We start from the raw sequence: 26859 nt of genomic DNA, 5'->3' as shown, positions 1-26859 counted from the left end.
TCTCAAAAAGATCAATCTGTAAATGAAATAATTGGTACTAAGACAACAACCAAATTCTGGAACATCAGAAGCTATAATTAACTACAACGACACTACAAGTTCTTACTCATGTACAATAAATAACAAATTGAATATTTTATGGGGATGGTAAATATAACTGCAACAGCATAGCGACAGTGTTTGGATGACAGCAAATTGATACTAACAGGTGTGTACATGCACAAATTTAGTAACATAGAACTAATAGCACTAAGGTCATCCACTATGTATGCCAAAACTGGGGTAAAGACAACTGTTCCTACATATCGCACCAGTGCCCTGGACTAGCGAGCCGATTCAGCGGAAAAAAAATCAGGGACCCGAACTCCGGAGCACGTAGTTGCTACGATGCCCAGTTCCTTCGTGCCCTAAAGATTTAGTATTTTACTGCTTGGCTGCTCGGATGTGTGGACCAAAGTTGGTTGCACAAACTGCTGAAGCAGTGCCAAATAATCTAAGATACTAGGTACAAACTGTGACACTGTCTTAGGATGCGTTTGGTTGAAGGTGTGGTATGAATGGGTTGGGACCGTGACAGTGTCTGAATCACATCTAACAAATGATTTCTAACAACGAAAGAGGGTCTAACCTTCTCTGCACATGCCAGAAACTTCCTCCCACTATCCACAGAATCAAACGCAACTAGCTTCGCGCATGGAGATTAATGGTGACAACGAGCAGATAGATCTTCAGCTACCCATTCCATTCGTTGCCACTAATGGTCTTAGGGAGCTACAAGAGGAAGAAATGACTCAAATCGACCTTCGGGTAAAAATCCTTCATTCCAAGTCATAGCCCGAGAGAGAGAGAGAGAGAGAAGAGAGGCATACCTGGGTGGTGAAGGAGTAGTCGCCAGAGGAGGAACCGTTGGAGATGTCTTTGAAGAAGACCATGGCGACCCTAGTGGTAGGATGCGAGACGGCGAGAGCGAGGAAGCGGCTATAGCTTAGCAAGGAAGGAAGGAAGGACGAAACAGGGGAAATGTGACTTGTGGTCGGGAAGAAAAAGGGGATGGGGAACGGGGGTAGATATTTTGGTGGTAGGACAAAATTTTGGAAATGTGGAGGGAAACTTTGCGCGCGGTGCCGCCGGACCATTAACTTTGAACGATTGTGTACATCACAAATGATTCTTCTTCTTTACGCACATGGGATGAGTTTGATAATTCAAATTTTGGTCTCAAGGCATGGGCACATTCACTTTGAACGCGCGCGGTGCTGCCGGACCATTCACTTTGAACGATTGTGTGCATCGCAAATGATTCTTCTGCTTTACGCTTATGGGATGAGTATGATAATTCAAATTTGTTGGAAATTTCCCCGGGTACGTCATTGCATAATTTAACATCACTTTCTAATTTGGGCACACAAAAGAGCGTACAGCAGACAGACCACACTTACTGAATCGAGCAATTTTAGTAATTACACAGAGCCAGTTGACCCAAACATTGCTCTAACAAAAGACCAGCATTAAAAACAAAGCCTAAGTACGGATAATTAAAAATCCACCACCGGGCCTGTCGGATTTCGGGTTCCGGCAAAACCCTTGAGGTTTGAACACAGGGGTGCGCACGAAGATCTCTCTCCCCTCCCTAGCTCGCACACTCTACGATCTCACGGCCTAGCTCGACGAACCCAAAGAACATGACACACAAGATTTATACTGGTTCAGGCTACCGCTGTGGTGTAATACCCTACTCCAACGTGGTGTGGTGGATTGCCTCTTGGGCTGAGGATGAACAGTTACAGAGGAAGAACAGCCTCGCGAGGAGAGGTGTTCTTGTGCTTGGTGAACTCGAGCGGTTGGGGTGCTATGGGTTCGATCTAGGTTCTCTCTTCCGTGGTGGTGGCTAGCCCTATTTATAGAGGCTCTGGTCCTCTTCCAAAATATTGAGTGGGAAGGGATCCCACAACGGCCAAATTCGAAGGGAGAAAACTAGTACAAGCTATCCTGACAAGAGTAGTCTTCGCCTGCCAAAGGCTGTAGTGGTGACACAGTCCTGGGCTCCATGGTGACCTCCGTCCTGCCGTCTTGCTGGTCTTGGTCTTGTTGCACTGATATGGAAACCTTTGTCTGATGCCTCGGGACTCCTCGTCTGTGCTTTCCCCTTTAGCACCAAAGAGGAACTGTTCCCTACCGAGACAAGGGACACTCTCAATGGATCCTCCACGCGCTGGGCATACCATAGTTCTTCCGTGCGTCTTTATCGTGGTGGAAACAGAACAAGAGGGAAAGACCCGGCCGACTCGCCCAGGGCTCGAGGGCGAGCCATACGAGAGTGAGTCGAATTCTGTTTACGTTCTCGGTTTGGGTTCGGGCCCCTCTCGATCTTTTGTGTATAAGGGAAGGGGGAAGGAGTCTAAATCTATGGACATTAATGAACCACCATTGATGGACGTTGCACATGACACGAGAAATTCGACTCGACGGTCCGGTGCTAATAGAAGTCGCTTACTCTCCGTCTAGCGAAGGTGCCAGATCCTTAAAGTAAAGTATCTATCAGCCTAGTGTACCGACCACGTGGTACGACGGCACTCAAAGACCTGGCGAATGAGGGCCACCCCACCCAAGAGCGCTTATGTCATATGGGAACTCTCGGCTGGAAACAATCATTATGGTTTTTATATCCGGTTAGAATAATAAGAAAGAATCAAAGTCCAGGTTGGTTGGCGAGCCTAGTGATAGGAGACTACCTAGCTTGGTTCGGAGAGCACTTGTTGGGTTTCAGATTCGTTTTTTGCTAAATGTTACGGCCTAAATGGTGAACTATTGACCCTACTTGTTCGGATGGGTGTTCACCCCAAAGTGTTCCCGGACTGCATGCATACATCCGTAAGTAACTTAGTGCAACATGGCAAATTTCATTGAGAGGAATCAGCAAAGAAAATAAATCTTCTCCGGGTGATCAAGTTCCTTTTTCGGTCTGGGCCACGTCTTTGCTTTCTTTAGAGGCCCATTTTCCTGGGCATCAGTGAGTGGAATACTTAACAGTGATTACATTCTTATGTAGATTCCATTGCTCGAATGGGACTTGTTTGTTGGCACCGACCTCGATAAGAAGCAAGGGAGTGGGGTGCCAAAGCGAACGGAGCTGCAGAGCCGTTTGTTTACCAATCCGCCAACTTAAGCTAGGAAAAGTGTAAGAGACCGTGCATCTTCATGTAAATAAAGGTAAATAATCTCAGAAACAGTCAAGAAACCGGGAATTTTTTATTCCATTTCTTAGCCAGGGCAAGCCCGACCGACCTACGACCGGAGAAGATGTTGTGTTGTTCGTATCACTTGCTAGAGATAGAGAAGCTAGAACAGGAACTGCCCGGGAGGGTTCAAAGAATGAGGTCTTCACCTTTGAGCTGGATCTCATCTCATTCTAGCACATACTACGAGCGATTGACTTAAAGAATACAACAAATGGTTGTTGGGTTATCTTTGTACCCTGTGACTACAACCACAAGGTCCGAATCAAGCGAAACGGCTGAGGCGCAAGCCCTTTTCTCGCCACTACTCTGTGTACCCAAAGTCAGCAACCTTTTTGGCACGCTGGCTAGCAAGTTCATTGCTTCAATGACATGAATTCAATCAAGTGGACAAATCCTATCCTGGAAAATATGGGCAATCAGCTGGAAACTCAATAGTCTTACGCGGAAAGCACTCAACCGGCCTTCCTCTTCTGAATTATATGAATGACAGAAACCAGTCCTCACTTGTATTATATGAGCGAGGACACTGCACACTGGCGCCCGCCTAGTTTCAGTCGTCATGGCTTGCGTCACAGGAACCTCGCGAGGTGTCCCTTGCCTTGATCTCTCCGTCCCTCGCGAGCCAACCTGATGGGGCTGCCCCTAAGGAGGTCTTGCGTAGTCCGCCTCGCGAGGCTCGTCCCGTCGCGAGGGTCTTGAATGTTTCTTGGTGAAGATGGGCCGTACGGGGCCGCTGGTGGAGCCACGCTGTGGGCCGCAGGTCGGCAAGTCTGGGGACCCCCATTCCCAGAACGTCGACAGCAGCCCCCGGGCCCAAGGCGTGCTTGGGCTTGGCTTTGAGGCAAAGCCAAGGGGCAAGCGCGGAGCGCCACGGGCCCCATCAGCCTACGGTCCTGTCTGACACGTGGCGATCGATTGGACGTGGGCGGCCCCGCTTCCCCATGCAGCCTTGATATTTGCCTGGCTAGGCGGCCACGGCGTCCCACACAGTCATTTCCACCTTGCTGGCAATGCACCCCCCGACTCCTCCGCTTCCTCCAACCTCAGCTTCCTTTTCCAATCCAACCTGAGCTTGGTCCTCCCCATCATCATGGCGCCGAACCAGACGGAGAAAGGGAAGAAGCCCCTGTCCTCCGTTGACCCGCCTCCTGCCGTCGAGCCCACTGTTGGCCGATCGTGAGTGCTCAATAAGGAGGCCATGGACAAGGTCCACCTTGCACTTGCCACCAGCTTCAACGAATGGGGTAGGACGGTGGCTTGGTCGGCGTCCCAAGCTTCTATTGATAGAGCAGCCACTGAGGTCCAGTTCTTCATCGACACCCTGTGGGCCGGCCTGGTTCCCCCCTTCTCCGCCTTCTTCAACGCCATGATCTCCCATTACCAGATTCATCTGCTGCACTTAGATCCCTAATATGTCGCTCTTCTTGCCGTCTTCACCTTCGCCTGCAAGGCCATGGTGGGCATCGCCCTCTCCGTGGCCCTTCTGCGCCATTTCTTCTCGTTGCACCTGACCGACCCCCGGCAATGCTCGGGCTGCCTGAGCTTCCAGGCCGTGGCGGTGACGGCTGACTCGTGGATTGACTTCGAGCTCCCTCCATCTGCGAGCGGGTTCCGGATGCGGTGGGTGTATGTGGATGTCGGAGTGCTCAGCCCCTTGCTCTCGCCTCCATCTGCGCCCGCCGTTCCCAGCTCTGGCTGGGCCCATGAGAAGCTTACAAGCCCCCACCTTGCCTTCGTCTGGCTCCGGATTAGGAGGTTGAAAGACCTCGGCTTGACCGCGCCCATGGTGATGAAGGAGTTCCTCCGACGCCGCGTCGCCCCACTCCAGCGCCATTCCCAGCCGATGGGGGCCCTTTCTGTCGGCCCGGATCGCATGATGCTCTAGGGGTTAGAGCTTCCGCTTGAGGCACAGAGAACAGTGCTTGAGGTCCTAGCGGGCAACCCCTCGCCAGGCGATATGCCACCTGGGGGATGTCTCTTGTATGGCTGCTCGAACAGGGTGGAGTTCGTGGGGCAGATGCCCCCCTTTGACGAATGGGGGCTGCGTCCGGTTGGCCTTGTGGGGTCCCGCGAGAACCCCGTCACCGTGGTTCCCATCCTTGCCGCCAACGCCGAACTTTCCCCAAGAGTGGACGCAGGGTGGAAAGCATCACCGGGAGCTGGGGGCGCAGGCGGCGCGGTGTTGGAGCTGCCCGCAACTCCTGAGGTGTCAACTTCGGGAACCCACAGCTCTCCCACCGAGGAAGCAGCTGAAGGGGCGACGCAACCCACTGCTCTCGAGGCCTCTAGAGGCCGTCACGAGGTGGTACTTGATGGCTCTCCCTGGCTTGGCACTCCTGAAGTCACCCCCTCGAGCGCTTCACCAGCCGCGCCCTACGCTAGTCACCACGCCCAATGCTTCAGTCGGCTCCATGTAGACTTTGATGCGCTCCACAAAGGAAGGGGTCCCCAAGTTGCGGCAGCGGCGCTTTTCAGCCGTTGAAACAGAGGAAGTACATTGCCATAGATGAGTAAGTACCTTATCCCTGCAATTCCTTGAGTGCTGCTTCCCTTCCTAATGGTGGTTCTCCCATCTGCTAAGGCCGTGAAGCCCCTCGGGAAGAAAACTCCTCCCTCCTCGGATCTCCCGCTGGCCTTGAGCATCCCAGGCCAACGTGCTACCCCCGTTGCGAGGTCGGCTGGAGAAGCAGACACGCTAGCTTGGCGCCTTGAGCCCACGCTCCTGCCGTCTCTTCTTTGTGGCCTCACCAGGGGTGCGATGAGCGTACCAAGGACTCCTCCTCTGGTTATAGACGGCGGCTGGATGTCTTAGGTATTGGTTCCTTCTTCGAGGAGGGAGCCTCATCCTAACCAGGCTTCTGCCGAAGCTCAGTCGGTATCCGGAGGGGCGCCAGCCCCCTACAGAAAGGGGGCGAGCCGCTTCGGGTCCCGTCGACGGCCCCTGCTGTGGAGGACGGGGTCGGCCACATGCTCAAAACTACGCACAAACGGAGCGCCGTTCGCTATGAGCTCTTCTGGGAGGCGATGGGCGCGATGAGCCGGCTTGGCGGGGAGCTCGCAGATGTAGACGCACGCCTTGAGGCTGAGGGTCTTCAGCTGGTGGAAGAGTGGCATAAACTGAGGGTGGCCATTAACCTTGGGCGCCACCAATGCGAGCTTGATAATGCGAAGGCCGAGGCATCTCTCACGACCTCACGTGAAGCTTGTGCCCGAGCCTTGGAAGAAGCCCGAGAAGCAGATCGACATCGCGAGATCGCAAAGAAGCGTGCGTGGGAGCTCCAAGCTTGGAGTGCCTCCCTGGAGCAGCAAGTGGAGGAGTGCAAGGCCGCCCTAGCATCATTGAAGGGGACGCCTGCCGAGGAGGAAGAGATCCTAAGGCGCGAGGAAGCACTGGCGCTGGAAGCCACGGAGCGCAGCCTTGAGCTCGAGCGGTTGGAGATGAGGGACCGCCAGGTTGCCCAAGCTGAGGATGCTGTCGGCGTGCACGAGGCCGAGGCTCGTACGGATCTTGTGGGCAGGTACGACCTGAAGTTGAAGCTTATGGAAGCCGAGGCTGTGGGCAGGATTAAAGCCCTTAGGTCAGGGTTGGATGAGGCCGAACGTCGCGAGAAAGCCGCCGAAGCCGCCCTGTCTTTGGTGCAAGTCGAGCTGGCCTCCGCACATGCCGAGCCGCTTTCCCTTCAAAAGTGGGTCGCCGCCGCCGAATCCTCCATGCAGCAGGGCGGGGAGGAAGTGCTCCGGCGGCGGACGCTGGAGTGCGAGCACGCCCCCATGCTCCAAAACCTCAGGGCCAGAGCCAACGTGGCGATGGGCGCCGCCTGTGACGAAAATGCACCTCATCCCCACTCGGATGACTAAGCCAGTCACCTCCTTTTCTTCACCGACGTGGTGACACGCCTGGAGAATCAATCCGAGAGAGCTCGCATGCTTGTTGAGGAGAGGAGCCGTGGCCTGCTCAAGCGCGCGTTCTCCCGTGTCTTCAGCCACCTCCAGAACACCTACCCCCACTTTGACTTCGACGCTGCCATTGCCCCCGTGCCCGAGGCCATCCGGGATGACCTGGCGTGCTAGGTGGAGGACAATGTGGACGCTCTAGTCAGAGACTTCACCTTCGAGGATGACGCGATGGTGGTTGCTGCGGATGAAGGCAATGTGGTCGGTGATGGTGCGGGCGTTGCCGACAATGGTGACGGTGATGCTGGTGACGATGATGGTGGCGCCAGCGATGGTGACAATGATGCCAGTGATGCCTCTAAGGGCGTCCCGGAGGATGCTGCGACCGATATGTCCCATTGAGACCGCGCTCCCTCATTGCTGAGCCTGTAAGTGAAAACTTCGGCACGACCCTGAAAGTTGTGAGAGCATTTTGGGAGGGGGAGCCCCTCATGTAAACATATTATTGCCTCTATTACTTAGGCCAAGTTGAAGATATGCTTTTTTATGGCCCGTGAGTCATGCCGCGAGTTTACTGCTGAAATTTACCTTGGTCAGGGCCAGTTTCCAGCTAGCTCGTGAGGTCGTGAGCTCCTGAAGGGCCTGCTGATCCGCCCGAGAGGGCGTCGCGGGGAGCAAGCACCAGCCGTGGAAGGGCGTACGCGCAGCGCGCACGTGCTGTGCCCAGGCCCTGCTCTCAAGGGGGGAGGCAGCATGTACAAACTCCAGTTGGGCAAGGAACCAGATGGCAATAAATCGAATGAACGAGAAAAGTCACGCCCCACGCATAGCAATGAAAATTCAACTTCAACATAAATCCAAAGCCAGAAACAGGGCTACAGAAAAGAGTTTAAGAGCAAATGGCCGCGTCCGGCACGTAGTCTAGTCTTCTTGTCTTCTCACAAGCATGGAGCTAAGTGCTGCCACTAGGCGTGGGAGGGAACCCCCAAGGCCCGAGGGCGGCACTCCTGAGACTCCGGGGCGTGTATAGCCCACTCATTATTACGTGAGTGTCATGAGCAGAGATCTTCACAGGCGTGAGCCTTACTTCATATCGCCAGACGAGGGGCCCGCCTTGTTCCGCCCTCGACCACCGTTGGTTCGACCGGGAACCAGGATGAAACAAAGGGGCGAAGGGGATGCCAGCAGCGCCCTCGGCAACCACGGGTCCTCTGCCGGGGGAAGGATCATCAGCACCTCCCCGACAGAGGGCCTACCTCCGGGGGGCACCTTGCTCCGTGCGATGCGGGAAGGGACCTGGCTCCTGGCCTCTCCCCTGCAGCCCTCAGTGCGCTCCTCCTGGTGGGACGGAGGCTGTTGAGCTAGGGCCGCCGTCCGCCGTTGTGACCTGATCCTCCTGCGACCCATGGTTAGCATAAGCTTGCTCCTGAGAGATTAGCGGTACCCTGTAGCTGTTGTCGCCGGCATGGTTGGTGAGGCTCACTGCGCACTCGGGGGGCTCCTGGAACGCCTCAGCTTCCAGCGCCTCATCCTCCCAGCCCGGCTCGAGGAACGAGCCAGGGTCGTCTTCCAGCGCATACTCCTGGTCTATCATGCGGGGCACGTAGGCCTCCGAAGCCGCCGCCCCAAAGACCTCATCAAAGTGCCCCACGCTCCATGTCGCGTTGCCCTGAGGATGGTAGGGAGGCATTCCGCCGAGGCCGCGGGTGGCAACGCTCGTGCCCGCGCCCATCGGAGGTGGCGCGGGCATGAGTGGGCGCCCAGCGCTTCTGGTCGCGCCGGTGTCGATGAAGCCTCCTGGCGCTCCTGGGAGTGCGCGGGCGTGGCGAGGCCCGCCATGCAATCCGGCCGTGGCCTGGGGCGTGAGCAAGGAGTAGAAGGGTGGTGCTCCCGAGGCCGCAGGGCCTAGCAGCTCGGCGACGCGCTCCAGCAATGAGTCCCGGCCGCTCTCCATCAGTCGACATCGCAGCAGCTCCCGAGCCACTGTGAGTGCGGCCCTCATGTTTGCTTGCTCCCGTCGGGTGTGCGGAGTCGTGACTCCAGCGTGGCTTGAGGCCCTTGCGGCTGTCCACACTTTTCGTGGAGTGAGGGTGGACGACATTTGACTGCGCCGCCTGCATCCCACGGCGCTTGGCGGTGCGCGAGCCGCCTGGGGCGCTGGGTTGAGGTCTTCTTGGGCGGATGGCGCTGCCCGAGGCGGCCAAGCTGCCCAGCGGTCGGCGTTGGTCCTCGGGTCGCCGGACATCGAACCCTCGGAACATCGGCGGATCAACCGGGGGAAGAGAAACTCTGCCGCACCCCTACCTGGCGCGCCAAATGTCGGATTTTGGGTTCCGACAAAATCCTTGAGGTTCGAACACTAGGGTGTGCATGAAGATCTCTCCCCCTCCCTAGCTCGCACACTCTACGATCTCACGGCCTAGCTCGACGAACCCAAAGAACATGAGACTCAAGATTTATACTGCTCGGGCCACCGCTGTGGTGTAATACCCTACTCCAGTGTGGTGTGGTGGATTGCCTCTTGGGCTGAGGATGAACAGTTACAGAGGAAGAACATCCTCGCGAGGAGAGGTGTTCTTGTGCTTGGTGAACTTGAGCGGTTGGGGTGCTATGAATTCGATCTAGGTTCTCTCTCCCATGGTGGTGGCTAGCCCTATTTATAGAGGCCTTGGTCCTCTTCCCAAATATTGAGTGGGAAGGGATCCCACAACGGCCAAATTTGAAGGGAGACAACTAGTACAAGCTATCCTGACAAAAGTAGTCTTCGCCCGCCAAAGGCTCTGGTGGTGACGCAGTCCTGGGCTCCATAGTGACCTCCATCCTGTCGTCTTGCTAGTCTTAGTCTTGTTGCACCGATATGGAAACCTTTGCATGATGCCTCAGGACTCATCGTCTGCGCTTGCCCCTTTAGCACCAAAGAGGAAACGAGGACACTACGTGCGCTGGCGCCCGCCTGGCTCCATTCATCATGGCTTGCATCACAGGAACCTCGCGAGGTGTCCCTTGCCTTGATCTCTCCGCCCCTCGCAAGCCAGCCTGATGAGGCCGCCCCTGAGGAGGTCTTGCGTCGTCCGGCTCGCGAGGCTCGACCCCTCGCAAGGGTCTTGAATGTTTGCTGGTGAAGATGGGTTGTACGGGGCCGCTGATGGAGCCACACTGTGGGCCGCAGGCAGGCAAGTATGGGGACCCCCGTTCCCAGAACGCCGACAGTGCCGGACTATGCATCGCCGGTGTGAGATGAGATGCCGATGACTTGTCCTGGCGACATGCCGCTGTTGGTGGACTCCGCGTCCCCCCTGCTGAAGTCGACCGTGTCCTTGTCCTCGTCCTCGGCGCCGCCCTCATGGTTGTAGTACTCGTAGTAGTGGCTGCACTAGAGCTCGTGTTGGTACTCCACCACTGATTCCTTGATGGACGGACTCTTCTCTACCTCGACCTCGGCCACGCGCAACTCCTGCTCCCGACGCTCCTCGATCTCCACCGCCTCCTGCATCTCCAGCTCCCGCTCAGCGACCTCATGAGGAAGCAGGTGCTCCATGGCCACCGCCGCCTTTTCAGACGTGGGTTGCATGCTGGAGTCCGAGGTGTCCTTGAATATCTTGGCATGTGCATCGTCGATGTTGCCGTGGATGGCCTCGACTCGGGCCAGGGCGACATCAGCGGCACGGACGACAGCTCGAGCGCTCTCGGCATTTGCAGCCACCATCGCAGCAGTAGCTGTAGCCATCTCGGCTGCTGCAGCTGCCCTGTCGGCTGCCGCAGACGCCCTCTCGGCGGAAGCGGCCGCGCTCAATGCGGATGCGGCAGCGCTCTCGGCGTAGGCGGCGGCGCTCGGGGGGGACACGACCATCGTAAGGGCCTTCACGAAGCGTTTCCATGGCGTCATCTTTGCAAGAAGGGGGTGCGAGAATGGGGATCAGGATTCGTGGATTCGGGGGTTTCCGGCACTAGAGCAGACGAGCCGGTGAAGCTTAAGGAGGGAGACTTAAATAGACCCAGATATTTTCCTCACAAACGGTTCCTAGAAAACAACTGTGTGTGATGTTGTAGATATTTTTTATTAGCTGTGAAAGACGAATTTGGAATAAAGTGCCAACGGATGGTGTTTTAAATGAACGAGAAATTTTGTAGTACTAATACAATTGTCGTGTCAAAATTTGGAAAATTTCAGGGGTCATTTCACCTTCTAAGACATTTACGTGATTTTCTAGCCATTTAATGACCGTAATTGAAATTTGAACTACATGTACATGCAACAGCTAAACATAACGATTCGAAAACTCATATTGCCTGTACTTGTGTGCGATTTAATTCCATGTGCAGTAAATTGGAAGGAATTTTCAAACGTATTGGTCAAACAGCCATGACACAATTAAGCATGGAGTGACATGGCATTTTAATTCCAAAAAAATCAGAAACACATGAAACCTTGGTTCATGTAATGTGATGCCACCAAGATGATGTGGTAAAGAAATTGGCTTGTTTGACGAACGTTTGGACACACACCCCTCACAAACCGGAGCAACTCGCTAGAAGGTTCGTGGTCCCGAGAGGGAACAATGCATGTTTGATGACGAACGGGAGATAGCTTCCTCTTACGGCCTTCAATTTTTTTCCTACGCTTAACGTGCACTAATACAACTATCATGTGAAAATTTGGTAAATTTCAGGGGTAATTTGACCTTTTAAAACATTTAACTGATTTTGTAACCATTTAATGACCGTAATTCAAATTTGAACTACATCTACATGCAACGCCGAACCATAACGAAAAATCATATTTTTGTGTTCTTGTGTGCGAGTTAATTCCATGTGCAGTAAATTAGATGGAATTTTCAAACATATTGGTGTCAAGGCATGGGCACATGCATGGAGTGCATGCCATGGCATTTTAATTCCAAAAAATTAAAAAATGATCAGAAAAACATGAAACCTTGCTTGATTTAATGTCATCCACCAAGATGATGTAGTAAAGAAATTGGCATGTTTGACAAAAGTTTGGACACACACCCCTCACAAACTGGAGCAACTCGCTAGAAGGTTCGTGGTTCCGAGAGGGAACAATGCATGTTTGATGATGAACGGGAGATAGCTTCCTCTGATGACCTTAAAATTTTTGTATGTCTAACGTGCACTACTACAACTGTAATGTGAAATTTTGGAAAATTCTAGGGGTCATTTGACCTTTTAAAGACATTTAAGTGATTTTCTAACCATTTAATGACCGTAATTCAAATTTGAACTACATCTACATGCAACGCCTAACCAAAACGGTTTGAAAAATCATATCTATGTACTTGTGTGCGAGTTAATTCCATGTCCAGTAAATTAGAAGGAATTTTCAAACATATTGGTCTCACGACATGGACACATGCATACGTATGCATGGAGTGACATGGCATTTTAATTCAAAAAAATAGAAAAATGATCAGAAACACATGAAACCTTGGTTGATGTAATGTCATGCCACCAAGATGACGTGGTAAAGAAATTGGCATGTTTGACGAACGTTTGGACACACGCCCCTCACAAACCGGAGCAACTCGCTAGAAGGTTCGTGTTTCCGAGAGGGAACAATGCATGTTTGATGACGAACGGGAGATAAGTTCCTCTTATGGCCTTCAATTTTTTTCCTACATTTAACGTGCAACTCTCATGTGACATTTTGTTAAATTTCAGGGGTCATTTGACCTTCTAAAGACATTTAAGTGATTTTCTAACCATTTAATGACCATAATTCAAATTTGAACTACATCTACATGCAACGCCTAACCAAAACGGTTTGAAAAATCATATTTTTGTGTACTTGTATGCGAATTAATTCCATGTGCAGTAAATTATAAGGAAATTTGAAACATATTGGTGTCAAGGCATGCACACATGTAGGGATTGCATGCCATGGCATTTTAATTCCAAATAATTAAAAATGATTAGAAAAACATGAAACCTTGCTTGATTTAATGTCATGCCACCAAGATGATGTGGTGAAAAAATTGGCCTGTTTGACGAAAGTTTGGACACACACCCCTCACAAACCGGAGCAACTCACTAGAAGGTTCGTGGTTCCAAGAGGGAACAATGCATGTTTGCTGACGGGCGGGAGATAGCTTCCTCTTATGGCCTTCAATTTTTTTTCTATATTAACGTGCACTAATACAACTGTCATGTGAAAATTTGGAAATTTTTAGGGGTCATTTGACCTTTTAAAGACATTTAAGTGATTTTCTAACCATTTAATGACCGTAATTCAAATTTGAACTACATATACATGCAACGCCTAACCAAAACGGTTTCAAAAATCATATTTTTGTATAGTTGTGTGCGAGTTAAAAAATCATCAGACAATGTAAATATCTGGTGTTCAAAAAAGAAAATGTAAAGATCTGGCAAGACAACCGGCCCCCACACGATTGGCAGTCTATCTCGTGGCTCGAGGTTTGGTAGGTGAATGGCGGGGATCATTAATCAGACACGGTTTTGCATTGGAAAACGTCAGCTATTATGTTCACACACGGATTTTGGCTATTATGTTCACACACGGATTTTGCTGCAGGAATCGTGTGTAATTCAAACTATAGTACACATAAATTCCGGTGATCGGCGTTTGTACTGTCCCCGTCGATCTATATTTCGTCCACCAATAAATACTACCTTGCTCACATCGTCTCGCCTGCATTCTCATCTACATCCTCCCCTCGCTCGCCCTCTCTCTCTCTCTCAAATCTCTGCCATGGCGCCGCCGGTCTGCCCACGCGCCAACGAGGAGTCACCGCCCCCCGAGGGCGCTCACTCGATTAGCAGCGACGAGGACCCCTACGCGCCGCATGACGAGGTTGAGCCAGACCCCCCCAACTTTGGATTGGTTTTGGGGCCAGTACATTCTTTGTCTGGGTAAGTCGCTGCCGTCGGCTGAGAAAGCCAGGCATGTGGCTTTCAAGAAGGAGATGGCGAAGGAGGAAGCCAGGTACCAGGCGGCCTATGAAGCCCGTGATGCCACCTGGAAAAAGGAGGCGGCGGAGCTTTGGGGGCGGGCGCGTCATTGCGCCGAGGAGGTGTACGAAGATGGGTACTTTGCGAGGAAGGTCATAGGCGCTGGGCACCTCGTCGCTGCGTGGAGGTGGGTCGATAAGCTCCAGCATGCCACCAACGAGGAGCTCCGATGGGCTCCCAACGAAATGGCAAGATCAGCCGCACGCGTCCGCCAGCAAGAGGCAGATCGGTACATCAAGCGCTGCGAGGCGGAGGAGTCGGAGTACTGCCTCCGCACTGGGAAGACACCGCGCACCAGGGAGTTGCTGGCGAGGGGCTGCCAGAATACTGGCCCCAGGAGGGATTATTAGTTTTAGTATTGATTGTTTTCAATTTTATGCATTGTACCTAGTAGTTAAGTATCATCACATGTATGTGATGATATTATATATATATATATATATTCTGTGATGATCCAATGAACAATTAATATATATATATATATTATGAATTCCATTTTCTATCTATTTTTGTATACTAATTTGAATCTAGCTATTATCATCCACATATACAGAATGGAAAGCGTATATAGACAAATTGAAACAGAACATATAAGAATGGAAAACATAGTACACACATTGAAACAGAGCAATACTATGATTGCTGTGAATACATGGCTATCCATGTCGAAACGACTTTTCAAAATAAAATGTGTTCATGAGACCATGACCAGCAACCCTTGCCTAGGGTAGCTCTTGGCTCTGCTTGAACTCGTGCAGGCGTTCGTCCAAGCGGTCGACATGCTCGCGGTACATCTGGAGCGCGATCTCGAGCTCCAAGTTGGCTATTTCATCGGAGATCACCAGCTCGAGGATGCGACGGCCATGTCCCTCTACTACGCCCAGGTGGACACCTGGGCCAAGGAGGCGGTCAAGCCTACGGACCAGCGCGCTGGCATCCAACGGGCCACGGACAAGGCGAACGGCGGCACCCATGCGAACGGTGCGGCGGGAGTCCGGTGCAAGTATGGCGCGGCCGGCCTTTGGTGCAAGTACAACGCTATGGGCCTCTGCCCACTCTTGGCAAGTCATGGGGGTACTGACAGGACGTGTGTCGGTGTCAAAACCGGCGGATCTCGGGTAGGGGGTCCCGAACTGTGCGTCTAGGCCGGATGGTAACAGGAGGCAAGGAACACGATGTTTTACCCAGGTTCGGGCCCTCTTGATGGAGGTAAAACCCTACGTCCTGCTTGATTAATATTGATGGTATGGGTAGTACAAGAGTAGATCTACCACGAGATCAAGGAGGCTAAACCCTAAAAGCTAGCCTATGGTATGATTGTTGTATGATGAAGTTGTCCAACGGACTAAAACCCTCCGGTTTATATAGACACCGGAGAGGGTTAGGGTTACACAAAGTCGGTTACAATGGTAGGAGATCTTGAATATGCGCATCGCCAAGCTTGCCTTCCACGCCAAGGAAAGTCTCATCTGGACACGGGACGAAGTCTTCAATCTTGTATCTTCATGGTCCTGGAGTTCGGCTGAAGGTATAGTCTGGCTACCCGGAAACCCCCTAATCCAGGACTCCCTCAGTAGCCCCCGAACCAGGCTTCAATGACGACGAGTCCGGCGCGCAGATTGTCTTCGGCATTGCAAGGCGGGTTCTTCTCCAAATTCCGTGTACCTGCTGAATAATGTCCGATTTTCATAATGTAGCGCACCTTGGCTTCCACGCCCAATAATGGCCGTCTTCCACGTGTTAAACGAATGCGAAAAGTCGGGGTGTTTTTACATTCACACCCCTAGCCATACAAACGAGCCGCCTATTTAATGGGATGGGGATTCAGATCCAAACCACACCTTCTCCTCTCCGCGAGCAATCATCAGAGCACCTCCAGCAAAGGTCCATTCCAACATGGCCAGCCGTCGCAGCTCCTCCTCTCTCCCTTCCAGTCCTAAAACTGGAGACTGGGAGAGGTGCTCCATCCCGCACAGCGAGCTAGTGTCGCTTCAGACCAAGGGATTTCTCCCTCAGGCCTATATGGTCCCGGTCCGAGCCGGACTCGCCACCTATAATGGTGGAGAACAAGCGGAGAGCACCCCCAATCCCTCCAAAGGAGAGCGGGTGTGCCTCATCCCCTATCTAGTGAGAGGACTTGGATTTCCAATTCATCCATTTCTCCGTGGGCTTCTGGAGTTCTACGGCCTCCAGCTACATAATCTCACGCCCGCCTCTATATTGCATATCGCGGGCTTCGTCGCCCTTTGCGCGCTATTCTTGGGTGTTGAGGCTCATTTCGCGCTGTGGAAGAGGTTATTCTGCCTGGTGCCCCGCTCTCAAGAGGGGTCTATATATCAAGTGGGCGGAGCCGAAGTGTGGCGTATCGTCGGGACCGGATATCTATCCGGAACCCCAAAGAAGGCGTCCGAGGATTGGCCTTCCGAATGGTTTTATATAGATGATGTCCCACTGCCGGATCCTATCCGGGCCGGTCTCCCTGAATTAAACAGTGCTCCCTTAAAGAAAGGCCTAAGCTGGCGTCCGCGGAGCTCTCAAAGAGAAGGCGACAGGGACGTCCTTCACCTGATGGGTCGGATAAGACTATTGGCTCATTCCGGACTAACCATGATTGAAGTCATGGCTGCATGCATTATGCAGGGGGTGCAGCCGCTTCAATATAGAGGCCACCCCATGTGGGATTTTAACGGGGAGGATGACGCCACCCGTTATGGTCGTAAGGGGCCAGCCTCAGCTGCCGCTCTAGTAAAGATCTATCCTCTTTGTACAAGGGAGAAGAGGAGGAATTCCTCCGGGTCAACCCGCAGGGAGGATTTTCTATGTACAACCCTCCGAGTTGGGTAAGTTGACAATTGTGCCTGCGCATCCATTTTCTATTCCCATGATTTAATATGTGGTCTTTCGATTTCAACGCAGGAACTGCGTCAGGAAGTAAAGGATGTAAACAGCCGTCCCCCACAGCCCGAGGATCCAGAACGGTCCCTCGATCCGGACTCCGAAGAGGATCCGGACATATCGGTGGAGCTGATTGACAGGGTGTTTTATCAGCTGAGCAAGGACACTACCTTGGTGGCCATTACGGCTGATTACCCAGGGTTAATCCCGGCCTCCTAGGTAACAGAGAGCGGAGTCTCGTCCCCTTGAGAAGGAATCCATTATCACGCATTTTCAGTTTTTCTGACAACGGCCGTGTTTTGCAGGGGAGGTTTCTGAGGCGGGAGGCCGAACCTACGGCGGCTAGCCAAAGAGGGGCCGCAGGGCCCCGTGGGGTAAAAAGGAATGTAGTCCGGACTGAGACGCCGGCGCAAAGGTATAGCGCGCCCTCTTTTTCCCTGGTGTTATTCCTTCAGGGCATATTAACGTTCGTGCTGTCTTCAGGACGAAGAGACCTCGCTGGACTACATCCGGAGAGGTTGCCAATCGCGCCTCCACCAGCCAGGCTCCAATGCCTGGCCCGGAAGCGGAAGCGAACACAAGGCGCGCACCGGACGCTCCTCCAACAGAGGATGCGGACAGGCTGTCTGCCACCAATTCCGAGGTGGAGACTGCCATGAACCACAGGCGTCGCCGGACAGTTCTTCACGACGCTTGTTTCTCCCAAGAGGCATTAGATGCCTTCAATTCGGGAGATGCGTATCTCCGTGCCGCTCAAAATGGTTTAGCCAGAGCCACGGAGCAATATGTAAAAGACATACGGGTAAGAAAATTTTGGTAAATATATATATATACCAGTAGCCCCCGAGACTTGAAACAGTTAGAATAACTGATTTAAGGATCATTTGTTATGCAGGTTCTCACAGAGAAGAATACCGTACTGTCCCAGGAGCTGGAAGAGTGCAAAGCCCAACTGGAGGCCGCACTAGCCGCGGCAGAGGAGCCCAAAGAGACCCCCTCTGGTAAGATACACTTCGAAAGATTAGTATCTTGCGAAGTGCTGCGTGGGTGTAAATCTGGCAAATCATATTGCAGATGGCGCCGGACTGGATCCGGAGAGGCAACAACTCTTACGCCAGCTAAAGGCCGGTGAGAGTATGTTGACAAGGGTGAGGCGAGAGAAGAATGATCTTCAAGATGCGAACACCAAGCTGGACGTTGAACTTAGATATGTTCGTGGCCAGCTGTCGGACTCCACTAAGGAGAATCAACGGCTTCGACGCGGCATATTTAGTAAGTGCTTAAGCGAATCTTTGAAAGAAAAGAGTTCGGCGAGGAAGTTGACTAACAGAGTAATGTCTGTAGGTATGCTAACGGGTCGTCCTGCAGAGGAGATGCCCGGTTCTATGGGTGACCTTCTTCCCGAGCTCTCGCAACTGCACGAGCGAGTTCGGCAGGCGATGCGAGGCATTGCCCAAGCCTTATGGCCTTCCCACTCCATGCCCGAGGGCCTTGGAGAGCTTTTGGAGAAGCTTAAGGGAGCTCGGCGGTGCTTCCGGTTGTGGAAGATATCGGCCTGCCGACAAGGCGCTAGGGAGGCCTGGGCCATGGTGAAGACGCGGTACACGAAGTCTGACCCAAACCACATGGCCGAGGTCGGACCTGTGGGGACTGACGGGAAGGAGATCCCTGTAAGCTTAGTGTACGGCCAAGTAGAATTGGCCGCAAAGTATTCCCAGCGGGACTGTAAGTTAGACAGCCTGTTAGATGGTATTGAAGAGGAATACAATCAGTCAGAGTGACTATGTAATTTTTTAATTAACATGTGTAATGCCTTCTAGCCGGATTGTAGATCGTTTGTCGTTGCCGACCTTTTCGCTTCAACCTCAGGACCTGACGGTCCGGAGTGTGTCCGAATACCCTACCGGTTATGTAAGAACTGGGGTATGCATGGAGACCAGGCGTAGGGTTCATTAGTGCTTTATCAGACAAGTGCCCAACTAGTTATGTTATATTACATGGTTAGTAAGAAACACCTTCCAGAGAGAATAGTTTCGTTAGGGGTTCCTTTCTTTCGGAGGCATGCCCTAAAGTGCATGTCCGGACTGCAAACGCAGGAAAATCTTCTGGGGGGATATATATAAATAAGTAAAAAAAGGTCAACTTTTAGTTCACCGACCGAATATTCCCTTAAGAATGCTAGCTTTCGGCTTCACCCAGTCTGAGGTACACATCCGGCTGATCCGGCAGTAACAATCGCAGAGGTGCTCCCTTTACCACCTAGCCGAACAATCGGGAACATAGGGGTAAGCACAGGAGCCAGGCAACCCAGCTTGGCCAAAACTTAAGTCATATCGATGCATATAATGGTGAAGAAAAGGTACATGCGGAAGTTTGACACATGTGGTGGGCGTGAAGCCCGTATAAATAAGATTCTGTTAAAGAAGCCCCCAGGTTTAATGAGCGCGAGTAGCACGTCACTTGAGGAGCCTTTAAGGCCTATAAAATAAAAGAGGGGAAGGAGAGAAATGTAAGACAGAAAATGTAAAAAATGGACAGAGGAAGGAGACAAACACAGAGTCCAGCGCTAGGCATAGAATCTTTGGAGACGGGCTGCATTCCATGGGTTCGGCTCGAGTCGGTTATCCGATGCATCTCGCAGGCGGTATGCTCCACCAGTCAGGACTTGGTCGATTATGAAGGGACCTTCCCACTTGGGCTTCAGCTTGTCCTTTTTCTTGTCCGGCAGGCGAAGAACTAATTCGCCAACGTTGTAGTTTTTGGCCCGCACTTCTCTGCTTTGATATCTTCGAGCCTGTTGTTGATAGAATGCGGAACAGGCTTTTGCCACGTCACGCTCCTCCTCTAAGGCGTCCAAACCGTCCTGCCGATCGATCTCGGCTTCCCTTTCTTCATACATGCGCACTCGAGGTGAGTCATGGATTATGTCGTAGGGAAAGACTACCTCTGCGCCGTACACCATAAAAAATGGTGTGTATCCGGTGGTGCGATTCGGCGTGGTCCGCAGCCCCCAGAGTACGGAGTCGAGCTCCTCTACCCGGTGCGTGTTAGATTCCTTGAGGGACCGCACTAATCTGGGTTTGATGCCGCTCATGATGAGACCATTTGCATGTTCGACCTGATCGTTAGTTTGTGGGTGATAGACGGAAGCATAATCGAGCTTGATGCCCATGTTTTTGCACCAGAGTTTTACCTCATCGGCCGTAAAGTTCGTGCCGTTATCGGTGATGATGCTGTGGGGGGATGCCATAACGGTGTACGACCCCGGATATAAAGTCTATCACAGGTCCGGATTCGGCCGTCTTAACAGGCTTGGCTTCTATCCATTTGGTGAACTTATCCACCATGACCAGTAAGTATTTTTTCTTGTGGGTTCCGCCTTTAAGGGGTCCCACCATGTCAAGCCCCCAGACCACGAAAGGCCAAGTGATGGGGATAGTTTGGAGGGCGGTGGTTGGCATATGGCTTTGGTTTGCAAAAAGCTGGCAACCGGCGCATCGTTGGACCAAGTCCTGAGCGTCCGCCCGGGCCGTCGGCCAATAAAAGCCTGTACGGAAAGCCTTGCTTACAAGGGACCCAGCTGCGGCCTGATGGCCACCGAGTCCGGCATGAATTTAAGCCAGCAGGTTCCGCCCTTCCTCTTCGGAGATGCACCTTTGAAGGACTCCGGTAGTGCTTTTCTTATAAAGTTCTCCCTCATGGACTTTATAGGCTTTAGATCGCCGCACTATACGGCGTGCCTCGTTTTGGTCCTTTGGGAGTTCCTGCCTAGTAAGGTAGGCTAGGAATGGTTCTGTCCATGGGGCGATAACGGCCATTAGTACGTGGGCTGAGGTTGTGATTTCATTGGCAGAGCCTCCGATTATGTCAGATTGTTCGGCGTTGGACAGTGCGGTTGTGTCCGGGCTAATATTGCCATGTTCCCCTTCCCATACTACGGAAGGCTTGAACAGCCTTTCCAGGAAGATGTTGGGGGGGGGGGGACCGCATCGCGTTTTGCGCCGATGCGTGCCAGGACCTCTGCCGCCTGATTGTTTTCTCGGGCTATATGGTGAAATTCGAGCCACTCAAACCAAGCTGACATTTTGAGGACGGCGTTGCGGTAAGCTGCCATTTTTGGATCCTTGGCATCGAAGTCTCCATTTATTTGGGATATCGCGAGGTTCGAATCCCCGCGCACCTCTAGGCGTTGAATGCCCATGGATACTGCCATCCGGAGACCATGTAAAAGGGCCTCATATTCGGCTGCATTGTTGGAGTCCGTGTACATAATCTGGAGTACGTATTGAACTGTGTCTCCTATGGGGGACGTCAAAACAACTCCGTCCCGTAGTCCGGCCAACATTTTGGAACCGTCGAAGTGCATGATCCAGTTTGAATATGTGCCGTACTCTTTAGGGAGTTCGGCCTCCGTCCATTCTACGACGAAGTCGGCCAAAACTTGCGACTTGATAGCTCGCCATGGCCTATAAGTTATGTCGAACGGGAGGAGCTCGATGGCCCATTTTGCAATCCGGCCCATTGCATCACGGTTCTTTATAATATCGTTGAGTGGTACTTCCGATGCTACTGTGATTGAACACTCTTGAAAGTAGTGTCGTAGCTTCCAGGATGCCATGAATACCGCATATGCAATCTTTTGATAATGTGGGTACCGTGATTTGCATGGGGCGAGGACAGTGGACACATAGTAAACCGGCTTTTGAAGGGGGAATTTGTGTCCGTCCGTTTCCCGCTCGACGACGAGTACTGCGCTGACAACTTGATGGGTTGCTGCAATGTACAATAGCATTGGTTCGCTGATGTTTGGCGTGGCCAGGATGGGGTTTGTTGCCAATATGGATTTTATTTCCTCGAGTCCGGCCGTGGCGGCATCCGTCCACTCGAAGTGTCCGGTGCGCCGGAGGAGGCGATAGAGGGGTAGCACCTTTTCTCCCAACCGGGAGATAAAGCGTCTTAGAGCCGCCACGCATCCGGTTAATTTTTGTATTTGTTTGAGGTCCTTTGGGATATCCAATTGTGACAAAGCTCGGATCTTGGCTGGATTTGCTTCGATTCCTCTACCGGATACAATGAAGCCCAAGAGCTTTCCGGCTGGAACGCCGAAAACGCATTTTTCCAGATTTAGCTTGATGTCATATGCTCGGAGGTTGTCAAATGTAAGCCTCAAGTCGTCTACTAGAGATTCGACATGTCTTGTTTTTATGAACACATCATCCATGTATGCCTCTACTGTTTTGCCGATCTGGTTTTCTAGACATGTCTGAATCATGCGCTGATATGTTGCGCCGGCGTTTTTGAGCCCGAAAGGCATTGTGTTGAAGCAGAATGGGTCGTATGGGGTGATGAATGCTGTTGCGGCTTGGTCTAACTCGGCCATCTTGATTTGATGGTAACCGGAGTATGTGTCGAGGAAGCACAATGAATCGTGTCCTGCAGTGGTGTCGATAATTTGATCGATGCAGGGGGGAGGGATCCTTTGGGCAAGCCTTGTTAAGGTCTTTGAAGTCAACGCACAGGCGCTAGGATTTGTCCTTCTTTGGTACCATCACCATGTTTGCTAGCCAGTCCGGATGTTTTATATCTCTGATGAATCCGACCTCCAATAGTTTGGCTAGCTCCTCTCCCATTACCTGTCTCTTGGGCTCAGAGAAACGCCGAAGGGCTTGTTTGACAGGTTTGAATCCTTTTAGGATATTTAAGCTGTGTTCGGCCAGCCTGCGTGGGATTCCTGGCATGTCTGAAGGGTGCCAGGCAAAAATGTCCCAGTTCTCCCGTAGGAATTCTCGCAGTGCGGCGTCTACATCAGGGTTTAATCGTGCCCCGATGGAAGCTGTTTCATTGGGGTCCGTTGGATGGACCTGGAATTTGACTATTTCATCCGCTGGTTTAAAAGAGGTGGACTTGGATCTTCTGTCGAGTATCACGTCGTCCCTGTTTACCGTGGAGCGCAGCGTAGTCAGTTCCTCAGCCGCTAGGGCTTTGGACAGTGCCTCAAGGGCCAATGCGGCTGTCTTGTTTTCGGCGCGGAGTGCTATGTCCGGATCACTAGCGAGAGTGATGATTCCGTTCGGCCCGGGCATCTTGAGCTTCATGTACCCGTAATGGGGTATTGCTTGGAAGATTGTAAACGCTTCCCGCCCTAGTAGAGCGTGGTATCCGCTACTGAACGGGGCCACTTGGAATGTGACCTCTTCGGACCTATAATTATCCGGCGTGCCGAACACCACATCTAGTGTGATTTTTCCTGCACAGCGCGCTTCCCGACTGGGGATTATTCATCTAAAGGTTGTGCTGCTTCGCTCAATGCGGTTCCAGTCTATTTCCATTTTTTGAAGGGTTTCCTCATAAATGAGGTTCAATCCGCTGCCCCCGTCCATGAGTACCTTGGTAAGGCGAAAGCCGTCCACTATAGGACTGAGTACCAATGCGGCTGGTGCTCGAGCTGTTCGGATTTTAGGTTCATCACTGGCATTAAAAGTAATAGCCGTGTCACTCCATGGCTTTATTGTTGCTACTTGATAGACTTCGGCGAGGCTGCGGAGTGTTCTTTTTTGCATATTATTTGATGCGAAAGTCTCGAAGACTGTTAAGACTGTACTGGAGTCCCTGAGGTGGCTTTCTGCGGCCTCCATAATTAGGAGATCTTCGCCCCTTTTGGCCACCTGCCGGAGTATCCACCATGCTCTAAGGCTATGAGTTGGTGTGGCGTCCTCTGTACTATGAATTTTACAGGGTCCATTAAGCCATCCCTCCAGTATGGTTCCATGCCCTGTAGAGGGTTTTGGTTTTTTGGTTTTTAACCCGGGTGTCTGATGATGATGCACCCTTTTATTTCGGACGAGGTTTCTATTCAGGGCCGGATTGTCCCAAAATTTAGTTTTGGTTTTCCGGGCGCTTACCATCACACAGTACTTTTGTACTATGGACGCCAAGTCAGCGAAGCGTGTAAGATCACGACGACCTGTGGCGTTGAGGATTCCCTTGTCCATGCAATTATTGCAGAAGATTGAGATTGCGTCTTCCTCGCGGCAGTCCTTTATCCTGTTCATAACCAGGAGGAACCTTGCCCAGTAATGATGTACTGTTTCTTCGGGCTTTTGCCTGATTTGGGATAGATCGCTTCTGTTCAGATGGGTGGGTGGAATTAAGTCCGAAACTTCACCCAATCTAAGACTCAGAGGCCAAGGAGTTTCCGAACTCTGAAGTTTGGATTCTTGGATGTTGTCCAGTGAATCTAGCCCGTTGCCTGATTCTAAGTTTAGGTCTTGAGTTACATCCTCCCCTCCGCGGGTATCCGGCTTGGAGGGATCGGGAATCCGGACGTAGCTAGTCCTTAAGATAGATGAAGAGTCGCCGCACTGTGCCTCTACCACAGCAACGTGATGGGTGACTTGGGGAGAATTAATTTCTCTTAGATCGTGTTTAAGCCCAATCTGGTCATAATCTGTAGTGACCCCTAAGGCGGCGATGCAATCCAAGAGCTCGTTTACGGAAGAGAGCTCCATTGGATCTAACTACTCGCCGAGTTCCGAGCTGACGTGAAGATTGCTTTTGATGACCCGAGAGGTCACCGTCGGCGCAACGGCCGAACAGGCAGTCATGAAAAAACCACCTAGCCGGAGAGTTTGGCCGACAGCCAAGGCTCCCTTAGTAACGGTGTCGTCTTTAAAGATGGGAAGAGGCATCCTTCCTGATTGCGACGGCACAGAGGAACTCTCAATGAAAGCACCAATGTCGGTGTCAAAACCGGCGGATCTCGGGTAGGGGGTCCCGAACTGTGCGTCTAGGCCGGATGGTAACAGGAGGCAAGGAACACGATGTTTTACCCAGGTTCGGGCCTTCTTGATGGAGGTAAAACCCTATGTCCTGCTTGATTAATATTGATGATATGGGTAGTACAAGAGTAGATCTACCACGAGATCAAGGAGGCTAAACCCTAAAAGCTAGCCTATGGTATGATTGTTGTATGATGAAGTTGTCCTACGGACTAAAACCCTCCGGTTTATATAGACACCGTAGAGGGTTAGGGTTACACAAAGTCGGTTACAATGGTAGGAGATCTTGAATATCCGCATCGCCAAGCTTGCCTTCCACGCCAAGGAAAGTCCCATCCGGACACGGGACGAAGTCTTCAATCTTGTATCTTCATGGTCCTGGAGTCCGGCTGAAGGTATAGTCCGGCTACCCGGACACCCCCTAATCCAGGACTCCATCAACGTGTACCCAGCTGCGACGTCGTGTCGACAGCACGCAAGCGCCACTTGATCCACTCTTGCTATGCATCGCGCCACGCCTCTCGCTCTACAGTGCTCCAACGGTCTCGCCGTGCGACGAGCCGCAGCCTATCGACGTGGACACACCTAGCTTGCTCTGCGGCGCGCCATCGATCATGTTGTGCGGCGAGCTGTAGCCTGTCAGTGCTGACATGCCTATCTTGATCTGCGGCGCTCAAGCGCCATGCGCCAAAGGTCTGCTCAACCCTGGCGATGACGCGCATCATGACATCGTCCATCGTGTTGCTGGGGAGCGCCTCCGCCTCAACGGGCCGTGGCGCCTGCTTGTTTTCCTCATCAATGAGGTTAATGGCAGAGGTGGTGCTTTGGTGGGTTGGCATGCTTGGAAAAGGTGGATGTGCTATAGGCTGTGCTTGTCGCCTATGTGCGTCATGCGCCCCCTATGCGCAGTATAGCAGGGTGGCGGAAAACAGGTGAGGAAATGGCGGGAGACGGTGGCGTGTTCATAAAACACCATCAATTAATGGAAACTTAGCATCGAGTTAGCACAAGAAGTAGATGATGATCAGATGAACATGGACCACACTAGGGAGCCCGTCAATGATGAATTCATCAATCCCAAATGGTTGAATACTAGCAAGCGTTTGCCCACAACACACACGGCCTATTCGATCACAAATAGGTCGGATGGATCAACTGTATGCCACGTATCTCACATTGTCAAAAAGTAATGCGGTAGACCTTCTTTAACATGTGTTAAAAATAAAAATAAAATAAAAAACAAGGACCTTGAGGTTAAATTAGCCGAGGGAATGGGGCATTTCGGTCATTTGACCAAAATGACCCATCCCATCACCTAATTTAACATCGACACAACTTCCCATTCAGTCACCCATCTGATGGCTACTCCAGCCTGAGCACACTTAACTTGATAGTTTTCTTACATGAGCTACTGGTGGAACAGCTAGTCCTTGCTAATAGGAATGCCTCTTCACATCCTTATGGCGTATCCGGATGACCGCCCATCCCACAATGGCCAATAGATGTTGTGTAGACAGAGCATATCACATTCGTCTTATTAGAAGCAATCGTCTGTGTTATTATCGGTTTTCGCACACATTTCTGATTACAGGCATGTTTGGCGCGTATCACACACATCTTGTTATATTGAACCGTTTCTGTTCTCTTGTCTAATCACAAATAGTTCATCCGAGTGAACCGTATGATGTACATCGCACACACATTGATTGGCCTGACCGTTTCTTTTGTGTTGCCTAATCACACATAGTTCATCCCAGTGAACTGTATGCTGTATATCGCACATGCCTTCATTTGGCTGCCCGTTTCTTTTGTTCCTCCTCATCGCAAATAGTTAATTGAACCGAACCGTATGCCCTTCATCGCACATGCAACTAAAACCTGAACCGTGTTTGATGCATCAGTCATCGCAAACGTTTTATACATTTCTAAAGGTTTTCATACAACATCGTTTGCGACTATTGCATTGCACACAGTTTCTGGAAGGGTCTCTGATCATAGTGTCGCGTTAGCAGCATCCTGCAATAGTGACCTTTAAACCAGTTTTGCCACATGAGTCCACTATA

The sequence above is a fragment of the Triticum urartu genome, chromosome 7A (assembly GCF_056163025.1).
Source record: "Triticum urartu cultivar PI428250 chromosome 7A, HENAU_Tu73, whole genome shotgun sequence".
NCBI classification, from domain to species: domain Eukaryota; kingdom Viridiplantae; phylum Streptophyta; class Magnoliopsida; order Poales; family Poaceae; genus Triticum; species Triticum urartu.
This window is presented reverse-complemented; position numbering follows the sequence as displayed.